Here is a 25876-nt window from a genome sequence, read left to right as displayed (position 1 = left end):
AATCTGTGTGGAATATTTTCTCACCAATCTGCACTTTCTTCTGTCCTGGGAACCTGTCTCCTTCAGTTTGGGGCCTTCAAGGGTTGGGGTGGCTAATAACAAAGGATTTATTGTCACAGGCCCTTTGGGTGGAGATTTGTCTTTGCTGCCTCTCATACCTCCCTCTCCTGTTTCTCCTTGGGTGGGCCCTAAGCCATAAGCCAGACCACGTCCACTGAATGGAGGAGGGCCGGTCCCTTCATCAACACCATGCCTTGAAATGGTCTATCCAAGCAGGCAAAGCATCCACTTTCTCCTACATGTGATGCCCCTGGTCCACAGCACATGCTCCATAAATATTGGCTAAATAAGTGAATGATTGTGCCCAGTAATGAGCCAGATGAAGACAACCAAAGAAACCAGCAGAGAGGTGGGTATGGATAACAGCATAGTAAAGTGGGAGATGGCAACAGGAAGCACGCAAGTCAAGTCTAGTGGCACAAAGATGCCCTCCCTCTCCTCTGAGCCTGTCACTAGACCTGACGGGGCCCACTGATGCGCTGCATTCCTGCAGCTCCAACGAATTCTCCAGCTCAAGCTTGGCCAGGCACTACCAACACGCTAAGGGGCAGGCTCCACATGGGGAGGCTCCCCACACTTTATCCCTCGTCCATGCCAGTTTTGTTCTGGAAATCACACCCTGAGTGGATGAAAGAAAGCCTGTACCATCTTCACTCTCAGTTCTGGATGCCTCTGTCCACTGCAGGGTGAAAGCTCCAGGAAGTGGAGACCACCATGGTGTGACATGAGGACATGGGAAGGTGACTATTGCTATGGAGGCTTTGTGGGTGCACATACCTGCATGCTCCAGGTGAGCAGAAGCACAAACACTGCCAAGTCCCTCAGCATTCTCCAATGCCCATCGGCCTGAGGGGGGCCATCCCTTGGGGACAATCCCCTTTCAGTTCCAATGATCTAACATCCAGCACAGCCCAGAGAGGTGTAAAACATACAAAACGACTGTGGTACTGGTTTGTGGAATGGAAGCTTAGAATCAGAACCTAAGCAGACTCACAGAAAAGGAAAAGGGCTGTTCCTTGACACCTGAGCTTGTTGACTAAGATCTAGACACAATTCATCTGACAGCCTGAAACACTCCCAAACAGTCCTCAAGGCCACCACTGCAGGCTCAAAATGACCACAGCAACGTCTGCCTCCATGGGAACAGCAGCTTGCTCTTCTCTTCGCCCTCCTCCACACACCCAACCCTTGCCTTGGGCACTCACCCTTCCTTTGGGTTAAGGGACTTTGGGACATTCCAAACATATCCCAAGAGCCATGGATGATTCAGGGCTGCCAGTGAGTTTCACCCCCACCCTGTGCTGCTTGCTCCAGTCTGCATGTCTGCACGCCACAGGTGCTATTTCTTGTTCATACCTGCCTGGGTTTGTGCCTAAAAGCAAAACCATCGACAAGGCAAGGGCTGGAACTTTAAGTCTGTAAACAGGTCTAGTAAATAATTTTAAATGTATTGTTCATTAGTGCAAAATCAATAGCAAATCAATGATGTGAGACCTCATATCTGAGTCACACATAAAAAAATGAAAAAAAAAAAAAAAGTCTGCCCTGCCCTATGAATGTCTGCAATCCTAATGGAAAGAATGTGGTGGAGATGTCAATTTATGCTGTTACAATGTCTCAGATCCTACAAAGTGCTTTCACATGCCTGAAAGCATCTGTGTCTGACAATTGCCGAGGCTCAGACAGTAAACTTTATAAGATTAGAGAATGCAGCAAAATAAAATGGCCAGGGTCAACACTGGAACTAAGTAGATCGCAGCTACATTTTTTTCCTCTGCCCCTGAATCAAGATCCTAATTAAAATTATTTCACCGTGTTGTTCCTGCACTAACCTCCCAACTCTACCACAGCAATGAGATGATGGTGCACAAAGACATGACCCCACCTCCAGAACCAAATATGAAGAGAAACATTTCCTGAACACATCCTATGTGTGCACTGGACCCGATGTCCCCATCAGAGCTCGCTGAGTCATCACCATCACTCAGTGGCATGGCATCACTGTTTTATGCATAAGGAAAGTGAGCATGAGCTAACAAGGCTAATAGCAATTACTTTACCACACCAGAGCAAGGCCACAAAAGTGTGCTGGCCAGAGCTTTGACATGTTATTGTGACAGTGCACTGATCAAGGCAGCGTGGTGCTGGCACAATGATAAACAATCAATCAATGGAACAGAACAAATAGCCCAGAAATAAGCCCTCACTTATATGAGCATACTTCAAAAAATCCATAGGGAAAAATATAATTAAAAGATAGTATAAACCTTTCCATGAACTTTTTTTTTTTTTCTTTTTTTTGGTCTTTTTTCATGTCCAGCAACGGATCGCAACCCTCAGTGTCGTGCCCGTATCGGACCGGGACCGGCAATGGGATCGCAACCCTCGGTATCGTGCCCGCACCTCGCTCAGCCAGTGAGCAGGAACTGGTCTGTATGTGGGATCCGAACCCTCGGCGGGAGCGCCTCCGCGCTCCCAAGCGGCACACTGTAGCAGTGCGCTACCGGGCCGGCCCCTCCATGAACTTTTTGAAGTACCCTCTTATAACCATTGGGATTACAACAAAGGCACCACTACAATCTGTCATGAATAGAATGTCCTTTCAACAGTGGTGCTGAAAATATTGGATATCCATACAGGAAAAAGTAAACCTCAACCCCTGCTTCACACTATACACAGAAATTAGTTCAAGATGACAGGCTTCTGGTCAAGATGTTGGAGTAGACAGTCCCCAGAATCACTCTCTCCTACAATCATCAATTTACAACTATTACAAAGCAATGCTGGCCAAGCTGGGACCGCTAGAGCTCAAGGGAAGAGTAGGAGAGACCTATGGAATGCATGAAGGCAGGAGAAGCCACAATGAGAGAAAGAAAGGACAGCTCCCACCAGAACAGATTAAAACTAGAAATCAATAACTAGCAAAACACTGAAAACTATACAAACACATGGAAATTAAACACCATGCTCCTGAATGACATACATGTCCAAGAAGAAATTAAACAGGAAATCAAAACATTCTCAAAACTAATGAAAATTAAAATGCATCATATCAAAACAAGTGGGATGCTGCAAAAGAAGTTCTAACAGGGAAGTTTATTGCAATAAATGCTTACATCAAAAGAATAGAAAGGTTTCAAATAAACAACCTAATGCTACACCTGAAAGACTTAGAAAAACAAGGACAATCCAATCCCAAAATTAGTATATTGAAAGAAATAATTAAGATCAGAGCAGAACTAAATGAAATAGAGACCCCCAAAATGATATAAAACATCAATGAGGCAAAATATTGGTTTTTTGAGGAGATAAAACAAATAGACAAACCATTAACTAGGCTAATTAAACAAAGAAGAGAGGAGACCAAAATAACAAAAATTAGAAATGAGAAAGGAGACATTGCACCCAATACCACAGAAATACAAAGAATCATCATAGACTATTATGAACAACTATAAGCCAACAAATCTGAAAACCTAGAGGAAATGGATAAATTTCCAGACTCATAAAACTGAACCAAGAGAAAACAGAAAACTGAACAGACCAATAACAAGCAAGGATACTGAAGCAGAAATCAGCAGTCTCCCAACAAAGAAAAGCCCAGGACCAGATGGCTGTACTGTTGAATTCTTCAAAACCTTTATAGAGGAATTAATACCAATTATCTTCAAACTATTCCAAAAAATTGAAAGAAAGGAAATTCCCCCAACCTCATTCTATGAAGCCAGCATCATCCTGATACCAAAACCAGACAAAGATACAACAAAAAAGAAAACTACAGGCCAATATCTCTGATGGATACAGACACAAAAATCCTCAATAAAACAGCAAATAGAATACAGCAACACATAAAAAAAATTATACACCATGATCAAGTGGGATACATCCCAGGGATGCAAGGATAGTTCAACATACACAAGTCAATAAATGTGATATACCACATCAAAAAAATCAAGGACAAAAGCCATATGACTATCTCAATAGACACAGAAAAAGCATTTGTCAAAATTCAATGTCCCTTCATGATAAAGACTCTCAGCAAATTAGGTATAGAAGGAAAGTATCTCATTACAATAAAAGCCATATACAACAAACCCACCACCAATTTCATCCTGAATGGGGAAATGCTGAAAGCCTTCCCCTTAACTGTGGGAATAAGATAAAGATGCCCCCTCTCACCAATCCTATTTAGCACAGTTCTGGAAGTACTAGCCAGAGCAATCAGGCAAGAGATAAAAATAATGGGCATCCAGATTGGAAAAAATGAAGTCAAACAGTCACTATTTGCAGATGACATGGTCTTATATATAGAAAAGCCTAAAGACGCTACCCAAAAAACTCTTAGAGTTTATTAAAGATTTCAGTAAAGTTGCAGCATACAAAATCAAGAAGGAAAATTCAGTAGTATTTTTATACTCCAACAACAAATATGCAGAAAAAGCAATGAAGAAAGCTAACCCATTTATAATAGTCACAAAAAAAAGAAAAACAAGAAATCAATTTAACCAAGTAAGTGAAAGATCTCTACAATGAGAACTACAAATCACTGCACTGTTGAATGAAATTAAAGAGGACACAAAAAATATGGAAAGATATTCCATGCTCTTGGATCAGAAGAATTAACATTCTGAAAATGTTCCTACTACCCAAAGTAATCTACACATTCAATGCAATCCCCATCAAAATACCAATGCAATTCTCCACAGAAACAGAAAAAAACAATGCTACATTCACATGAAACAACAAAAGATCCTGAATAGCTAAAGTAATCCTGAGCAAAGAAAATAAAGCCAGAGGCATAAAACTACCTGATTCAAATTACACTACAAAGCTATAGTAAACAAAACAGCATGGTACTGGCATTAAAAATAGATGCATATACCAATGAAACAGAATAGAGAACCAAGAAATCAACCCACATCCTTACAGCCAACTAATCTTCAATAAAGCCTCCAAGATCATAGATTTGGGAAAAGATCGCCTCTTCAATAAATGGTCCTGGGAAAACTGGACATCCTTATGTAAAATGAAACTAGACCCAAACCTCACACCATTACCAAAATTGACTCAAAGTGGATTAAAGACTTAAATATAAGACCTGAAACTATTAAGCTTCTTTTAGGAAACATAGGAGAAACACTTCAGGAAGTAGGACTGGGCAAAGACTTTGTGAATATGACCCCCAAAGCACAGGCAACAAAAGGGAAAATAAACAAACGGGATTATGTCAAACTAAAAAGCTTCTGCACGGCAAAGAAATAATTAACAGAGCAAAAAGACAACCTACAGAGTGGGACAAAATATTTGCAGAAACTCTGCATCTGACAAAGGATTAATATCCAAATATACAAGGAACTCAAACAACTTAACAAAAAACAACCCGATTAAAAAAATGGGCAAAGTAAATAGGCATTTCTCAAAGGAAGATATATAAATGGACAACAGACACATGAAAAATGCTCAACATCACTCAGCATCAGGGAAATGTAAATCAAAACCACATTGAGATGTCATCCAGTTAGACTGGCTATTATCAAAAAGACAGAGAATAACAAATGCTTATGTGGATGCGGAGAAAGGCAAATCCTCTTACACTGTTGGTGGGACTGTAAATTGATGTAGCCATTATGGAAAACAGTATGGAGGTTCCTCAAACAACTACAGATAGAAATGCCATATGACCCAGCAATCCCTCTCCTGGGTATATACCCAAAGGAATGGAAATCATCATGTTGAAGGGACACCTGCACTCCTGTGCTTATGGCAGCTCTATTTACAACAGCCAAGAGTTGGAACCAAACTAAGTGTTCATGAACAGATGATCAGATAAGGAAAATGTGGTATATTTACACAATGAAATACTACTCTGCCATAGGAAAGAATGAAATACTTCCATTTGCAGCAACATGGATGAACTTAGAGAAAATCATGTTAGATGAAATAAGCCAGGCACAGAAAGAGAAATACCACACGTCCTTACCCATAGTGGGAGCTAAAAAAATAAACAATTAAATAAATAGTAAGAAAGAAAGATACAACAATCACAATAATACATTGAACTTTCAAAAGGAGAGAACAGAACTAAGGTTACCAGAAGTGGGAAAGAGGGAGGGGGAAGTTGGGTAGGGGAGGAATTGGTAAAAGACCACGAAAAACAATTACATTGTATAATGTTGAATATACTAATTATCCTGATTTGAGCATCACATATTGCACACAAGTACTGCTATTCAACTCCGCACCCCACGGTATGTATAATCACCTGTTACAATAAAAAATTAAAGAAAAATTTTAAAAGTTTAAAAATTTTAAAACTCTGCTCATCAAAAGATACAACTAAAACTTAGCAATAAAAAGACAAATAATCTTGTAAAAATGAGTAGAAGACCTAGATAAGTACTTCACGAATTAAGATTATATAAATGACCAATGAAAGTGTTCAACAGTATTAGTAGTCAATAGGGAGATACAAACTAAAACTATGATGATATACCACCACACACCCACCAGAATGCCTAAAGGAAACAAGGCTGCCATTATCGAATGTTGGCATGAATACAGAGCCACCAGAACCCTCATACCTTGTGGATGGGAGTGTAAAACAGTCTGATCATCTTTTGTAAACTGCCCCATGACCCAGTGATTCCATTCCTAGGTATTTGGTAGCCAAAGCATCTATCCATACAAAGTCTTGTACAAGAATACTCACAGCAGCCTTATTAATAAGAGCCCGGAATGGGAAAAGCCCAGAAGTCCAGCAACAGGAAAGCAGCCAAACCATCCCTGCTACAGTGACAGAATGAAACAGGAATGAAAAGGAACAAGCAACATCGATGAATTGCAGAAACATCCAGCTGAGTGACCATGAGAGCTGACTGCCTGATTCCTTCCATATGAAGTTCCAGAATAGGCAAAATTAACCCATGATGGAGACATCAGCAAGGTGGGGGAGGGGGCTGGGGCAGGGCCTGAGGGAACTTTCTGGTGTGATGTTAATGTTAATGTTCTGTACCTTGATACTGATTTGGACTACACAAGCTTGTATTTGTCAAGATTCATCTAATTTGTGCATTCCATTTTAACTCCAAAAAGAAAGTTGTGATGGTAGGCTAAGAATTTGGGCTAATGTTGGGGGTGACCCCTCTCCCTCCAGCCTCAACCAAAGGCACTTCAGGCATGTGTTCTTTCCAATGGGGCACCTTGTATCAGGTGATGGGTAGCTGGGGAAAACCTAGGAGGCTCAGGACACAACCTGAAACAAAACCTAAAGTGCTCACGTGCATCACATGCAATCCACAGAGAGAACACAGGCCCCGGTAACAGCGATATGCTTCATCCCAGAAAAATCTATATGGGCACAGGAAGGAATGAGCAGCCCCTCCACATCCAGAAAGGCCCCATCCTTGATATTTTTTTCAAAAATTATGGTGGAATACGCATAACATAAAATCTACCATCTTAACCATTTTTAAGTGTGCAGGTTAGCAGCAGTGAGTGCATTCATGATGTTGTGTAGCCGTCATCACTGACCACCACAGAACTCTCTTCATCTTGCAAAACTGAAACACTGTTCCCATTAAACAACTTCCCGGTTCCTCCTCCCCCAGCCCCTGGCAACCATCATTCTACTTTCTCTCTCTATGAATTTGACTATTCCGGGAACCTCATATAAGTGGAATCATGCAGTATCTGTCCTTTAGCAAATAAATTATTATTTCATTTAACATAATGTCCTCAAGGTCCATCCATGTTGCCACATTTGTCAGAATTTCCTCCCTTTTAAATCTTCCTCTCCCCCCCCCCCGGTTTTGTTGTTGTTGTTGTTGTTGTTGTTGTTGTTGTTGTTGTTGTTGTTGTTGTTGTTGTTGTTGTTGTTGTTGTTGTTGTTGTTGTTGTTGTTGTTGTTGTTGTTGTTGTTGTTGTTGTTGTTGTTGTTGTTGTTGTTGTTGTTGTTGTTGTTGTTGTTGTTGTTGTTGTTGTTGTTGTTGTTGTTGTTGTTGTTGTTGTTGTTGTTGTTGTTGTTGTTGTTGTTGTTGTTGTTGTTGTTGTTGATGTTGTTGTTGTTGCTGTTTGTTTTTGTGTGAGTGTGTGTGAGAGTGTGTGTGTGTGTATGTATGTGTATGTGTGTATGTATGTGTGTGGATTGATTCATTCACCTTTAGCTCCCTCCAATAAGTGAAAACATGTGGTATTTCTTTTTCACTGCCTGACTCATTTCACTTAATATTATTCTTTCAAGGTCCATCCATGTTGTTGCAAATGGGAGTATTTCATTCGTTTTTATAGCTGAGGGGGAGGAGGAAGGGAGGTTTTGGTGATGGGACACAATAACTAACTACATTGTATATTGACAAAATAAAAATTTAAAAAAAAAGAAGAAAAAAAAATAAATAAATTTAAAATGCCCCAAATTTAAAAAATAAATAAATAAATAAATAAAGTTTAAAAAAAAAAAAAAGAATTTCCTCCCTTTTTAAGATTAAATAACTTCCCACTGTATGTATATACCACATTTTGTTTATCCATCCATCCATCGAGGGGCACCTGGGTTGCTTCCACGTTTTGGCTATTGTGAACAATGCTGCTATGAACATGGGTGTACGAATATCTGTTTGGGTCCCTGCTTTCAGTTCTTTTGGGTGTATGCCCAGAAGTGGAATTGCTGGATCGTGTGGTAATACCATGTTTCATTCTGGGGGACCCCCATACTGTTCCCACAGCAGCTATATACTTTACATTATCAGAAATAGTGCATAAGGGTTCCACTCCCCCATGTCCTCGCCAGCACTTATTTTCTGGGATTTTTTGGTAGCCATAGTAATAGGTGTGAGGTGACATTCTTGATACTTTTTGAGTAAGCAAGACTATGTTCCTTTCATAGAAGAGAAATAAAGAGGGCTTTATTTTCAAGCATGATTTCCCAGTAGGGGCTGAATTTTACAGCTGGGAATTGAGGCAGAGAAGGCCTAGGTGATTAAAAAAAAAAAAAAAAAATGAAGGCCCTGGGCCATAAATACCTGAATCAGGGGATTTCTGTACACATTTGCCCATGAGTTTTTGCCAATACACTTTGACACAAGCATGTGTGTAATTCCTGGTTATTCAAAACCAAAGACATTTCTTTACACATAAGTGCAAAAGTTAAGAAACAGAGAATATTTACAATAGAAGTGATTTCCATTTGGAAAAAAAACTTTATCCAGGTTTGAGGGCTGCAGAAACGTTCCCCAAAATGGTCATGGAATTATGGTAAGTGGCATTGCTCCTTCCTATTTCCCCAGCACCATTGCAGGGACTCAGCCAGTCTAAGTGCTGGAAAATCAGTTCTTACCAAATATCTGTTTATGCAATTTAACCAATAAAACATATTTAAGTCAATATAAAATATTATATTTACAATTTATTAACATTTTTAGAACCAGACTAAATATTGTCAGAATTCCAGAGATATCAGCAATTATCAAATTTCTTACTTCAGTAGTCTCTGAATAAAATAGCCTATGACAAAGAATATTTTAACCTACATTCTAAGTGAATTTAGCTGGAAATGGTACAAATCTGAAAATCCATTACAAATTTGGGAATGGTGAGTTCAGTTTCCACGAGTCTTAAAGAAAATGGCCTCTTAAAGAACCTGCCAGAAGCAGAGGAAGCTGCCTCTGCTTCTGGCAGGTTCTCCCCAACTCATCCCCATCCAGAGCTGCACATTCTTAGGGACCTTACAGATGAAATGGGAGGCCGGTGGCGGGGAAGGGTGCTCATTTTAGCTGCTGGTAAACTTCCTATCGAGTTTTTTCTGACTTTACATTAAAGGGTATTTGGCTCTTCAAAGAGCAATACTCTCTAGCTTTGTTTTTAGCAGAGTTGTAATTCAAATGGCTTCAGGTGCCCTAAAACTAACCAAAAATACAATCAAGAGTTAGGGACACTTCTTCCTTCTGGGTTGAAACTAATTCTTACAGATAAAAGACTACCTTCATGGCAACCTGGTTGAATTCACAGTGCACTTTTATCAACTGCCTGGAATAGAATGAAGTGGAAGGGAATGGAATGGCAGGCTCTGAGACCAGCACTGCTGAAAAGAGAGACAGCGGGTGACCGCCGAGAACTCTCTCCCCAGCCAGCCTCCTCTGGCTGGGGTCTGATAACCTCGGGTGTTGACAGAGAAGTTCTATGACATATTGTTTAGGCCAATCATTGAGTCCAAGCACTATACTTGATGTCAGGACAATGCTTATGATGGTGGGCAACTTAAGGAAAGCATGCAGTACATAAACTCTGGATCTACTTATACATCTGACCCAGGAAGTAGGTAGAAGATGTTATCTGTAATGTATGAACACTAATGTAGGCAGCATTCTAAAAGAGTAATTGCAAATAGGACATAGGTGAGGATGTGTGGATAAGTAAGAACCTTTCTGAATAATGAGACGCTGGCAAGACGAAAGAAGTGAGATCACAGAACAGAAAGTTCAGGTGAGCGAGATGGTGCAGGGCACACCCATCAGAGAGGAGCAAGCCCCTGCCCAGAGCCAAACACCTTACAAGCCGCAGGCACCAATGAAAGAAAATATCAAATATTACACAAGCTCTGCCATCATGCCCACTGCCAGGAAAAGACACTGTCTTGTTTGATTGCTATGGAACTTTGAGACCCTCTGCAACTTGTTTTACTTTTACTTTGAATAAAAATAAGCAAGATTCAAAGACAGAGAAAATGTGCAAAAAAGCTAGGGTTCCCAGATAAAACACAAGACATTCAGTGAAACTTGAATTTCAGATAAACAACAAATGTTTTAGTGTATGTATGTCCCATGCAGTGTTTAGGACAAGCTTATACTAAAAATTATTTGATATTTACCTGAAATCCAAATTTGGCTGCACATCCCGTACTATTATTTTTTACACATCTGGCAGCTCTAAAGGAAGCACAAACCTTTTTGACCTTCCTAAAACTCTCTCTCTCTGGTCACCATAGAGAATAGTAAAAAAACATAGAACAAGCCAAGAATATCACTGATCTTTTACTGTAAACAGTAAGCTAAAGGCAGCCAGGACTGGCCATCACCCACAACAAATGCAATGTCCCTGCTTTGTTTCATCTATTTTTTAACTTGTATTTTCCTCTTTGTTCCCCAAACTGCCCTATTTTTTGGACCTAAATTTCTATATTATATATATATATGAGTTTAGGTGTCCAGTTTAATATTCAAAACACATCCCTCATGATAAAACCATTGGAAAGTCAAAAACTTTTTTTCTGAAAAACAGCACTGTTTTATAATTTGCCTCCGATTCAAGACACATGTTTCAAGCAAACTCCAAAGGTGATATTTGGTGCTAACATTTTAAATGCTCTCTCTAATTCGGTGCTGACATTTTACAATGCTCTTTCTAATGCAGAACTGTGGTACAGGCACAGTACTTCATAATTATTACAGGCCATTTAGGCCTCTTGTAACATAAAAGAGGGTACTTGTATAACTTAATCACTTTTCAGTTCTTCTAAAGTATTTTCCTTTTTTTCTCTCCCTTTGCACTTTTCATGAACTTATATCATTTTACATTGAGAAGATCTAAAAAAAATTTAGTGTGGAATTTAACCCATGATTCCTTTCACAGAAATCCTTACTAAGAATAATACCTTCCCAACTCATTTTAAGAAGGTAATATTACCATGATATCAAAACCAGTCAAAGACAATATTAAAAAGTACCAAAATCCCTCATACATAGACATATCAAACCCCCACAAAGTATTAGCAAATAGAATCCAGCAATAGGGTCGGCCCATGGCTCACTCGGTAGAGTGCGGTGCTGATAACACCAAGGCCACGGGTTCGGATCCTATATAGGGATGGCTGGTTTGCTCACTGGCTGAGCGTGGTGCTGACAACACCAAGTCAAGGGTTGAGATCCCCTTACCGGTCATCTTTAAAAAAAAAAAAAAGAATCCAGCAATATATAAAAATAATTATAAGCCATGACCAAGTGGGCTTTATTCCAGGGCTACAAGGCTAGTTTTGTATTAAAAAATCAAGCAATATAATCCACTATATTAACAGACCAAATATAAAAACCACATAATCATATCAATTGTCTCAGAAAAAGAATTTGATAAGATCCAACATATATTTATGATAAAACCACTCAGCCAACTAGGAATAGAAGGGAACCTGCTCGAACAGATGAAAGGCATCTATAAATAACCTACAGCTCTCATTATAACAAATGCCCAAAGACTGAATGCTTTCTCCCAAGGATCAAACTAGAAAAGGATGTCTGCTCTCACCACTGCTATTCAACAAACTACTGGAAGTACTAGTCAGTGAAATAAGGCATGAAAAGGAAATAAAAGGCATAGGGATATAAAAACCAGAGATAAAGCTGTCCCGATGTATAGTTAACAAAGTCTACATAGAAAATCCTAAGAAATCTACAGAAAATCTAATAGGATTAAATGAATTCAGCAATGTTACAAGATACAAGATAAACATGCAAAAATCAACTGTTACTATATACTAGCAATGCACTCATGATAACTACAATAAAAACACAAAATGATTTGAAATCATTCAAAATAAAATAAAATAGTTAGGTATAAATTGAACAAAACATGTATTGGACTTCCTTATTGAAAATTACAAAACAGTGATGAAAAAAATCAAAGAAGGTCTAAATAAATGGAGAGACATACTGTGTTCATGGACTGAAATGCTTAACATAGTGAAGATGTTAATTATCTCCGAATTACTGTCAAAAATCCCAGCAAGTTTTTTTCATATAGACAAACAATATAAAATATTTACAGAAGGGCAAAGGAGCTGGAATATCTAAAATTATTTTGAAAAAGAGGAATGAAACAAGAGAAATCATTATAACTGATACGAAGACTTACTGAATCACTACAGTAATCAAGACAGTGTGGCACTGGTTAAGCGGAAAAAAAACCAGAAATAGATCTATACAAGTATAACCAACTGATATTTGACAAAGATGAAAAAGCAATTTAATGGAGAAAATATAGTCTTTTCAAAATTAATGCTGGAGCAATTGAACGTCCATAGGCAAAAAACCGAACTTCGACCTACACATCACACCTCATATTAAAAACAAAACAAAACTCAAAATGGATCATAAGTTTAAATGTAAAACGCAAAACTATAAAATTTTAGAAGAAATCACAGGAGTATATCTTCAATACCTAGATAGATCTAGGTGAAAAGTTCTTGGATGTGACACTAAAAGTACATTTAAAAAATAATAAACTGGACTTCATCAAAATTTAAAACAAATGAACAATAACTTTTGCTCTGTGGAAGACCTCTTAGCAGACACTAAAGCTTAGCCATCTGCACTTCAGCACAGATCACCCCCAGCAGACCAAGCCCCAAACCCTGGCACCATCCTCCACACCACCCTGTACCTCTCCACATTCAATCCATCTCAATCCCATGAAAACCAGATGTCAAATTCAGGCCTCTCTTTCCATCTCCACCCACTTGTCTAAGCAGCCAACATCTCTCTCCAGGGAGCCTTCAGGATCATTGCTTCTAAGTGTTCTTAGGAGCCCCCTAAGTACTCTTAATGGTCTTGAGGACCTCCAAACTCCTAATCTTGAAGAATCCCCTTTACTCCTAACTGATTGAGAGCCCCCCCACTACTTCCCAGTGATCTCAAGGGTCCCCCACTACTTCAGTGACCTGGAGGACCCTCCCCCCCAAACTCCTAAGTGATCTTGGACAGCCTCCCAAATCAGCTCAACAGCCAGAGAGACCAGCCAGATGATCATCTGACCTGCCAGATGGGCATCTGCCAGATGGGCAGCCCTTACCCTTCGAGATATAAGAACATCAGAACAGATCTGATGGATCAAGGTGACCCAAGCATATAGTTGGGTTGGGGCAGGGAGTTCATGATGCTGGGTTGCTGCTCTCCTGACCCCTGGCCCCATGGTACTCCACAGGGATAGCTGGTGGGAGAACCAGCAGAGCAGCTGGCAAGGGGAGCCCTGGCCTCAGGAGGATGGTCTCCTCTGACTCAGAGCACCCTCTGAGCACCATACGTGGTAAAGGAGCACCTCCACCATCAGCCACATGCCCCCATGACTGTGCTGCTTCCCACAGTGGATGTCACCGTCATATAGTGACAAAGCCACGAGGCAGTGGCCACTTCAAGGTGAGGAAACTTGTTCACTTTCCTGTTGTTGTTTTTTTTTCATTTGATCATCAGCAGGATGAGTTCCATTGGGCCAGGTAAGTACTTTGAGGGTCCATGGATGAAATAAAAAAGAGTGAACCTACTGTGACAAGCAAGATGAGGGCTCACAAATGATTTTACTTTATACTCTAAAGGGAATATAACCTATATTGAGGATCTAAAGTAGTGCAGTCAGACACATCCTTCCAAGACACACCACCTGCTGAAGCCTGTCCTGGGGTCCACTCAGCATGTGCACATGACCACATGTGACAGCCTTGGTCTTCTGCGGTTATATATTCCAGACACATCTCAGTTATCCCAAAGCAACAAGTAGAATGAGAAGCTTACTTGTGTGTGTGAGGGATTCAGACAAGCTCTAAGAAGTGTGGCCATTGCAGGATTCTTAGGTACTAATAACAGCATCCATCACCATGAAAAAACCACTAGGGACTGAGTTGTGATGTAAACTTTTACATCAAGGCTGGAATTCTTAAAACAACATTGAACGCCATAATCACTTCCCTTTGAGATATTGTGAGCAGACATTTACATGGATACAAAATATAAACGACACAGTTATCAAAGTGCATTATTAACTTAAAGAGAATAACTTAGTTTTTTGTTGTTGTTTGGTCTTGTTAGCTATTTAACTTGATCAGACCTAACCTACAGTATCTGCATGAAATAAAATCTCTTTTTATAATAAAAATGACCCACTATGACTGGTATTCCCCATTAATAATTTCAAGACAAGGTGGCAGTTTCTGAAATGATTTTACAGAATATTATAAAATCAAAGCTCAAAGTTCACTCTCCAAACAACTTTATTCTGTTTTCTACTAGAACTATCAAAGGTAACATTAAACCCTGCAGAGGTTATCAAACTTCCTTTAATGGTAGACATACCATCAAGTTAACTGAACTGTTTTTCAGTCTTTTTTCCCCTTTAATAGATATTGCCAGTTGTGGAAAATATGCTTTTAAAGTTAACTCTCAGGTTTCAGAAAATAGCACACATGAACAAGAAATATGAAAATCAACAATACTGCCAAAATGTTCTTCTTGAAGATTTAGATTTTACATCACTCAACCTAGCACATTCCATTACCAGTGTTTCCTAAAATAACTTTTTAGAATCAGCACTAAGTACACAGCAAGGAATATCCAGAGTCACAGGCTAGCCTTGGTTGCATGCTGATAGGGCTGCCTGACAGTCAAAAGCATGCAGTCAGCTGTGCAACACGGAGGCTGTGAAGGCAACCTCCACCAAGCACCAAAGGAGCCTGGTGTTCAGCTGTACTAATTAATGATCACTGTGCAATAAAGCACCACCTCCAAGGTATCTGCCACATATACAGAGGAGGAGGTTGTGGTGTGGGAGAATCTCATGCAGTCATGGTTGGAAGACACGGCGGGCTCCAGATCCCTTTTCTTAGTCACACAGAGATCCTGAACAAAGCATTTAACTTGAACTTCAGTTTCATCACCCGAGACAAGAAGATAAAACTATCCCACCCCAGAGGGCTTGACCGTGAATTGTGAATTGTCTTGGCACTGTGACTGTCGAGTGTCGGGTGTACTTACCATCCAAGGGGGGTTCTGAAACACATCTTAGCACACGGTGAAGTCTCTGGAACACATGTGACAAGCAGACAGTGAAAATTCAGCAGTTCCACTCTGCCTCTGCCCATCTACATAATCGATTCCCTTCTACCCACCTGAATTGGTTTATCCAGGACAGGACGTGCTTGGCTGGTGGATGACATGTACTGAGGATAGTGAGAAAAAGTTAACTAAGTTGCACAGACATCAGAATAAAAAGACCTTAATACAGACTCTACCTCCACAATGACCAATACTGTTCTCTTACATTTCTAAGAATAACTGCTTACTAAAGTGCCTTTGGACTCCCGCTTGATGCAGGATCAACCAAATACTCTCTACTGCCATCATAATTTTATTTATTCTACCTGGAGAATCTCATCCTGGCTTCTACCTGCTGGAAAGTATATTTTTAAGGAGGTGGAGTATGTCCTAACCTGAAGATATGCATACAAGTACCAACAATTCTGCTCCTAGGCATCCACCCAACAGAAATGAGTTCAAATGTTCAGCAAAAGAATGGCCAAAGTCCATGAGAACCCAAACTCTAATGACCCACACATCCATCAGCAGTGAATACTGTATATTGACACAGTACTGAGCATCAATGGGCTACAGCTACACAGGACACGTACGAATCCCACACGCCCACTGTTGAGTGACAGGTGTCAGACTGAAAAGCATGTACATGGTGTGGTCCCATGTACGTACAGCACAAGACAGGCAAAACAAATCTATGGTGTCAGAAGTGAGGACAGTGCTTACCCCAGGGGGGCAGTGCTGAAGGGGCAGGACGGGGGCTCCCGAGGTGCTGGCGTGTTTTGTGTCTTCATCTGGTGTGGATTACAAGGTGTGTCCGGTGTGTAAACATTTGTCAAGCTGTGCACTTATGATGTGCAACTTTCCGCATGAGACTATATTTCCATAAAAAGCTGTGCAGCCAAGGCTGGTGAGAGGGACGACCTTCACGCGCTGTTCCCAGGACTTGATTTTTCCTACCAGTTAAGCCAGCAAGATTACAGATTTCCACAGCCGGGAGTGAGAGTGAGCCCCTTTGACGGCTGGTTTCAGTGGAGGCTGTACTATGCACTATGCAAGGGGTGCAGGGACGTGAGAGGCAGAGAGGACACTCCTTAGGCCAGTAACTAAGGCACGCTATTTAATAATATCACAAACATACCCTAAATCCTGACAAGATTCGTGACTCTCTCCAAATTTGCTGTGACTCACCTGTGATCTCCTCAAAACTGTGACATAAACCCTGACCTACTTAGGGCTGGGAAAGTGCCTGTAAATGACATCGCTACTTCCCTATTTAAAGCATGTCTCTCATGATTTAAGCAATAGTAGAACAGAAGAAAATCCCAAATTCATCGCTGGGCCCAGCATCCCAAAAGATGGGCTCACATCTGCTACCTACTCGGAAAACCCCAAATGCTAATGCAACGTGCATGGGAATCAATGCTCTGGGTTCCAGGAAGCCGAAGGCTGAGTGAGAGGGTGAGAAACTACTGTGAATGAGCACCCCAAAAGTGCCACACCCTCATCCACACGTCCAACCTCGTGGTACTGCCACGCAGACCTTCCTGCTTGTTCAGCAGTGGGACGAGAGGAAGGAGGACCGGCCCAGCAGCCCTTGCTCTGTCTTCGATGTGAGGACTACGGAAGACTATCCCACTGGCTCACTCTCCTGATGGCCCAGAGGGAAATACCTAGAAAAGTGCCCTGAACACATGGAAACAAATATCTCACCTGCCTTCTGGGGGAATTTCTCTCGGAAGCTTTAGTCTTCCCTGCAACAAAAGTTTTTAAAAATATTTCCCCCCCAAACAAAAACTATCATTAAGCCTTAATCAATATGGTCTCTGCAATACATGTTCTGACAGTGACTTTTTTCCCCACCTAGGCTATCTTTCCAGCTATTTCTTTTAAAACTTACAATTTGAGATGACAGGCTGTACAATTTCCATCTAACACCATTACAGCTGCCTTCCCAGGCACAGGAACAAGGCAATGACCACATTTTCTTCAAACATCTGTAACAGCATTGCAAATGAGCCCTCGCTTGACAGAGCCCTTGCTGAGCTTGGAGACAATGAACAAATCCTAGCTGTGTCACAGTCATTCTTTTGGGCCAGTTTTGTTTTTTGTTTTTCTGTTCTGTTTATGACTCAAACATATCAAGCCAAGGACTAGCAAGGCCTGCCTGTGTCACGTAACAGTATGAAATCCAGGAGCGCACATCTGTCCTGTGGGGTGGGTCCTAAGCTCTGCACCAAAGCAGTCTTGGATGGCCTGTGATGCTTCCAGCTAAAGCACCTGGCCTCTGTGAGGACCAGCCAGCGAGGCCCGGAGGGCCATGACTTCAGTGGAGAAGGGACATGCATCTGAGCTTTCAAATCACGCTTTATTAATCCTCTCTGCAAAGTCCACCCAAAGTTCCAAGAACATTTTTACTATGATGGAAAATTTGAAATTCAAGAGAGAAAAGTGAGCCTTAATCACCCCATCCTTTGGAGACATCTTCCACCACGTTCAACACCCGGGATTCTCCTGTATTTTCAAACCATGTACCTGTGGACCATGTGGCTGGGAGACTGTCCTGACGTGCTCCCTTCAGACCTGTCTATCCCTGGTCCTGGCAGAGGCTCCTTCCTCTGTACCCTCGGACCCCAGCAGCCCAGGCACCCACATCAACGCAGGATGTAACAGAAAAGAAAATCAAGAATCACAAACTGGTTCCGGAATACCCCACATGCCGGTCACAACTCCCCAAATTCCTGATTCCACAGCCAGTAAAATGCCCCCCAAAAGGTTGAGGGTCCCTATATAGAGTTTCTTTTGCTAAGTAAAAAACAGTAAATACCAAATGAAACACTGCCAACCTTCCTTAAAGGAAAAGACTTGATACCAGGCAAGCAGGCCAGCCCCACTGAAGGAGGTGGGGAAAGGCACGCCCTGCCTCTCTGGAGCAGGGCTCGCCCCTTCTTCCTGTCACCCGGGGTCCTGCTCTCTGACTCAGGGTCCAACCCATGGCCTCAGTGTCCGCACCTGTGAGCTCAGCGCTGTCGTGAGCATTAATGTGGGGACACACATTGGGAGGCGTCCGGTGGGTTCCTGAGAGGGCCCAGAAATGGACCGCTTTCTGGCCACCCAAACACCTTCCTGCTCCCGCTACTGCTTGTTTTTAAAATACTAACAAGAAAGCAGGACTCTGACACACCGGCGTGCCCACCCGACCAGCAGGAGAGGACCTCTGCCTGCTTCCCCGCTGGCTCTGCACACACCTCGTCCCATGCCCCGCACCTGTCTCAAGAAGAGAGAGGCCACCGAGCCGCCCCAGGCCGCGGGCTCCAACCCTGCCGCTGCCCTTGTTATGGCCCAGGTTTCACACAGGCGGGGACATAGGTGCACAACGGCAACCAGCTGGCTGTTCCGGGCAGCCCGGCGCCCGCCTTCTTTCCCTGTCCCCTGGGAAGCCGCCACACGCCGTGGGGCCCCCCACTCCCACGGCCAGCTCCAAGGACACCGCGCTCAGCCACCGCCAGCTCTACAGATCCCAACACCGCGGGAAGCGGCCAGGCCGGTGAGTCCGCGGCCACCGCCCGTCCCTCCCTGTCCTACCCCCGCCCTGTGCGCACGTAAGGAAGGGCCCGAGTGGGCGTGGAGAGCCCGTGAGCAGAGACTGCGCGGGACTACAAGGGCTGCGGCTTCCCCCACCCAGGGGGACGAGATCTGCAGACTCTGCACAGTGGTCCCACAGACCTGGGGCCGCACTGAGGCAGCTGTTCGGACCGCTCCCCTGGAGTGTGGAACCCAGGTACTGGGCTGTTCTGGGGCTGCTTTCCTCCGGCTCCCCCTCCTTGCACCCCTGCAGTTCTACAGCTCTGCTAGGCTCAGTCCTTCCAGCCTCTCTCCACCTCCTGCCCTCCGGGCCTCTGCACTTCCAGTTACCTGACTTCTTCCATATTTCTGGATTCGAATTCCCAGAGTCCAGCTTTCAAGAACATCATCAACACGACTTTTCTTGGTGGGCTGAGCTCTTCGCAGCAGGTCATAAGTCCACCCACTGGCCCAGAATTTTCTTTCTTTCTTTCTTTTTCTTTTTTGGTAGAGGCTTGTGGAGAGAGGATATAGAATTATAAACTCTTTGAGTATACTGCCAAGCACAAAGTTAAGAGAGCTGCAATGAGCACATACTGCAGAGATCAGAGTAAAGTTGTGAAGGGCGCACTGAAAATCCTAAACAACAGCAATAAAAGGAGGACTCCGGAATGGAAGGAGAGTGGGCAGGCACTCAGGCTCACTCTTCTTCAGTGACCTGCCAGGCTGTGCTGGAAAGATTCATCTGCTCGGCTTGAGCACATCGACAGCAAAGTCAGTGCCCAGTCCTCAGTGAGCCTTCGATCAATGACATTCAGTCAGTGCAGTGCCAGGTGGCTACTGGAACCTCAATTTTTAAAAAAATATTTAATAACATGGAATAGGCTCAAGAAATAAATGCTGGATGAAGAGAAAAACCAAACTGGATGCAGCATTCTTTCTACATTTACTTCTTCTCCAATGAGTATTTTCCAAAGAGCAATTGCTACTTTCATAAGAAAGAAAATGTTTAGACAAAAAGTCTAGAAGATGACACAAAACTAAGGGCAACAAGATTTAGTGATAGATAAAATGCAGAGATAAAGACAATAAAAAGCTGAGAGTCACCTTCATGGCAGTGACGATGCCTCCTCTGTCCTCCCCCAGGTTGTGATTAGGAAGAGGGTCTACTGTCTCTTGGGCACCCTTGTAGGTGAATGGATCTGCAAGGAGCTAGTACAGTACCTCAGGGTAGGAACATGGTGGGATCTGACTGCAGAGGACATAAAAGTATGACCCTTCAAACCTTCTCCCAGGAGTAAACATAGACCATCAGTGTTGTGAGCTCCTGAGACAATTCCACCTCATTCCCAACTTGCCAAAGAATAGCGCCCACAGTCAGGCCAGTCTGCACACTTGCCCTGTGCTGAGTATATGATAGAAGTGAACAAAGGAGCACAGTAACATATCCAAGAGCAAGATAGGTGCTCTCCACCCATCTTGGTGACGTTCCTACTCTTTACTACCAGGAGAAGAGACTATTTGTGAAGATACCAGGTCACAGTGACTTGGTAACACACACCCTACTCCAGGGAAGCAATAAAATGACTTCAGTCTCCCAAACCTACTGTGTATGGGGTATAGGGTGTTATAGCAGGTTTTATGGGTCACTAAAGGTATAAGTACCTTCCTTTGGAAATCTAAAGAGCCCTTCCAATGTCATGACCATGAAAATCACTATCACCATAAGGGAGGCACCTCATGGGTGAGATTCACAAAGACATGAAGACCTGTGACCTGCCCTTCAGGAGCTAGGACCCTAACTGTAGAGTTACTGGGAGAGCACACATTCTGTAATGAACGGTCATGGCTTACAGTTGCAGCTTCAATGCCTGCAGGTGCTGAGCAGGGGGAGGCAGGGCAAGGCTTTCAGAAGAGAAACTGCAGAATACCTTGCAGGAGAGGCAGGGCACTGTGATGTAATTGGGATGACGGGGGTGTGCAGACCAGTCTCCTTGGGGTAGTGTCTAACCCTGAATTTCAGATAATGGCTCCCCATTTTAGGCAATACTCTAAAATGTTCTCTATGTGTGTGTATATTTTAAAGACTTACTATAATTGAGTTTGCAGAAGTTAAGAAACCTGTAGATATCCACATAACAGGCTCCCAAATATTCCAGGCGTCAGTGTATGGATTGTCTCCTTCCTTTCTCTGCCCTGACTCAGTAGTTATCTCTTGAGTATTATGTGCTCTTCCACATCCAATACTTAGCATTTTTAAACTTGTTGAAAAAGAAGCAGACAGGTGACTTCTAGAAAATGCAGCACCCTCAGTTGCAAAGGGCTGGAAAGTCCCTTGCCTCTGTCCAGCCAGCAGAGCTCCCTAACCAGCACTATTTCACCCACAGCTGAGTGCTCAAATTCAGGAAAGTGTTTACTGGGTATTCTCAGGCCTTGGCACACAAATGTAACAGTTGATGACCTGTCCTTCTGTGGCTCCACTTCACAAACTATTCCCAACTTCAGAGCACCCCATGCATCAGGCCTGCAGAATCCCTTGCTTGTGTCTGGCCCTATCATAATGCCCACACCCACTGCATTTCTTATGCACACAAAGCACTCCCACAACCCTTGTTGCAGGCCAGATGACACACAGATAAAGGGCACAGCCTCGGAGGATCCTCAGCTTGGCGTGTCCAAAACCATCAGCCCAAGGAGTTAACATGCAAAGTGGTCACAGTACTCTTGTGGGCCCAGCAGAAGCAAAGACAACCTCATTGGCAGAATGCACCCAGCCTGAGGACAAGCCAAATTCGAGGCTGCGATTAACGGACAAGATACAAGGAGCAGCAATTCCCCAAGAACAGGGGCCAGCCAATCCAGCAAACAGCAGAACCAGACAACAACTTCCATCCCTCCACCACCAAGAAGTTCAGGTGATAAATGATTACTTAGAGACTGCATAATAATGCTTTAAGGGTTTGATTCAAGCATTTTTTAAAGTGATCAAAACCCTAATTCAAACATATGACTATTAAAAAGACCAGGGAAATGGGAAATGAAGAGAATTTATGGAACCGAGAACTATAATCACAGAAATCAAAGATCAAGCAGCTGGTTTTTATAGCAGATTTTACATGGATTAGGTAGAGGGAAGATTATTAGTGAAGTGGAAGGCAGCACTGAGGAAATTAGTGGGAGCTGATGAAAGGGATAATGTGAGAAAATGGCTAAAAAATAGGAGGATGGAATGAAAGGGATCAATAAATGACTAACTGGAGAAGGAAAGAAAAGAGAAAAATAATGGCAGGCAATCTGTGAAGAGCTAATGGCTAATAACCTCCTAGAATTGGTGACAAACATGAATCCTCTACTTAGGGAAGCCAAGAGAAGCTCATTCTGGGATAGGTCATTTTCTTATCTTCTCATATACCCAAAGAAGATTAAGAAGGCTACATTTTCCAAGATCTCACACATTCTGGTTGTAGAGGTAACCTCAGAATGTAGTCTTTCCCAAATGCCTGATATATTTTGCCCAATTTCCACATTTGCAAGAGTACCATGATGGAGTTGATCATTTGAACTAATCCCTTGGGTCCTGCTGACTTACTATGTGTAGGGATGCTGAGGCATGGCCCTTCTGACTTCCCTGAAGCCACAGTTCACCAATTACTCACCTTCATGACTGACAACTCCCTGTGCACTCTACAAATTGGGAAACTGGCCAGAAAGAAGAAAAAATTATTTAGAGACTTCAGTTGGTTGTCTTTTTAACACATAGTAGATTTTTTCCCCAGCAACTGAAAATGTGTGAGACTGCTCTCTCCCTTCTATACCACTTGGCTGACAGGTACTCCAGAGGCAACAAGAACTAAAAGAGCTGCACACAGGACAGCCCTCAGTGAGCCTGGCTGGGGTAAAATCCTCACCAACTCTCATTCTTTGGGATTTAAGATTTCCCACTTTTAAGTTGTCATGGCCTTTGAAGCTAAGTTTTGCAGATGGAGAAATTCTGCAGAATTGAGGGTTGTTAACATATAAATGCTTTAAATGGAGTATTTTAAATAAATAAATCTTAAATTATTGCAACTGTTCCAAAATATAGCTTGGGTCCATAGATTTGTATGTAGAAAGAACGTATAAGAGAATACACAAAGTTCATAAGTTTCACCTCAACCCAAACAGGTAACCACACGCCTCTTCGATATAAAGGACTGAGTCAGATGTTTATGAATACAGCTTGTGCTCTATGAGACAGGAAACTGACAAACTCTGTGCCCTTGGCTGGCACATCTGTGAAGCAGGGATGAACATCGATGCTTGCCTCTGAGGGTGGCTGTGAAATTTAAACTAGATAATGTAGGTAAAGCACTTGACATCCAGTTATAGAAGCTCTTATTGCTTAGAAATTATAGCATTAATATTTATTGGATTAATGATTTAATTAAATGATTAAAGCAGTAACTGTTCACTCAAGGTTGTACTGATTAACATACAAAGGTCATATAGATTTCCAAGATACAGACAGTCACTCCAAGGCCACCAGCAATGGGTAGGGTACAGGATCAAGCCACAGAAGCAGAGGAAAAGTGGGACGGATATTCAGTGTGGCACCTACCTACCTCCCTTGGGGCTGCAAAATCTCTAATATAATAGCTTGTATCATCTAACAGAAGGGCTTTTGTGAAGAAGCATTCTGGAGTAAAACAAGAACTTTTCTTGGAAAACGACCCCAAAGATTCTACCCAATGCCCAGCCCCACGCAAACCGGTGTCCTGTTTCTCTTTCTCAAAGGACAAGGAGTCCCCAAAGATTATAAGCAAAATCCCTCAGTATCCATACAATCCTCCCCCAGACAGCAGTTTCTGGACTTCCAGTAAACAATTTACTCCTCCACACTTTCTTTGAAAGCCCTAAAAACAATGGGGAAAAAAAAGAGAACTAGAAAGAGAAATATATTCCACCCCAACAAATCAAGGAGACAGACATAACCACAAACCACAAATCACTGAGTGTACCAGCACCAATTCAATCAGGAATGGACACAGCAAGCCAGCGCCAACCTCCTGACCCCTGGGGGATACACAGGCTCTGGTGGGAGAAATGGCCTGGCCCTGATGTGGCTGATCATGAACGATCACGTGGTTGTGGGAGCAGTGCCACTGAGGAGGCCTCGGCTTGTGGACTTGGCCTTGTGCAGAGAGGAAGGAAGGCAGCCAGTGCAAGATAGAAACATAAATGACCTTCTATGAGCAACACTGGAATCTGGGGAACATGGCCATCTTGAGGAAAGGAGATTCATTTGAAGAAAGTCTATTCCAGGCCACAAACTTGAATCAAATGTGCACCCCGCCTTAGCTTCCCTCCCACACCCATTCTTCAACAAAGATGTGACCATATTAAAAAATGACTAAGATCACAAAGTAACCAGTGTGGGAATCAGCCATAGACAAGGGGCAGGGAAGAAACATAAGCAAATGCGGGTGAAAAGGAAAACACTCATAAGGAAACAGGTGGAGATGTTTACAACAAAATATTCCCCATTCTCTCTACTACTTTTCTACTACTACTGTAACAAATTACCAAAAACTGGGTGGCCTAAAACAACAGGAATTTATAATACTGTAGTTCTGGAGGTCGGGAGTCTGAAGGGTCTCCTTGGGCTAAAATCAGGGTGTTGGTAGGGCTGCGCAGATTCCTTCTGGAGGCTCCAGGGGAGAATTGGATCCTTGTCTTTTATGGTTTCTAGAGGTTATCCTCATTCTTTAGCTCACGGTCCCCTTCCAGTAGTAGCATCACTCTGACCTCTGCTCCCACTGTCACATCTCCTCCTCTAACTGTGACCCTTCTGCCTCCCGTGTGATTACGTGGGGCCCACAGGGACAGCCCAGGATCATCTCCCCATCTCAAGGACTTTAACTTAATCCCATCTTCAAACTGCCTTTTGCTATATAAAGTTACATAGTCACAGGTTCTGGGGATTAGGAGCTGAATATCCTTGGGGGTCATTATTCTGCCCACCACAGAGAACTTTTTTCCTTGCCTTTTCCAGTTTCTAGAGGCCCCCTGCATGCTTTGGCTCAAGATCGCCTGCCTCCAACATTGGGCTGAGTCCTTTTCATGTCACCATCTCTTTGGTTCTCACCATCCTTCTTCCCTCCTTCCATTTTCAGAACTTCTTGCTTAGATTGGGCCCATGCAGGTAATGCAGGATAATCTCCCTATTTTAAAGTCATCTGATTAAAAACCTTAATTCCATATTAACTTTCTTTTTTCTTTTTTTTATTCCTTTTTGTCTTTTTTACTGACCGGTAACGGGATTGCAACCCTCGGTGTTGCGCCCGCACCGCGCTCAGCCAGTGAGTGGGAACCGGTCTCCACATGGGATCCGAACCCTCGGCGGGAGTGCCACCGCACTCCCAAGCGGCGCA

The sequence above is a fragment of the Galeopterus variegatus genome, unplaced genomic scaffold (assembly GCF_000696425.1).
Source record: "Galeopterus variegatus unplaced genomic scaffold, G_variegatus-3.0.2 Scaffold1267, whole genome shotgun sequence".
Classification (NCBI taxonomy): domain Eukaryota; kingdom Metazoa; phylum Chordata; class Mammalia; order Dermoptera; family Cynocephalidae; genus Galeopterus; species Galeopterus variegatus.
This window is presented reverse-complemented; position numbering follows the sequence as displayed.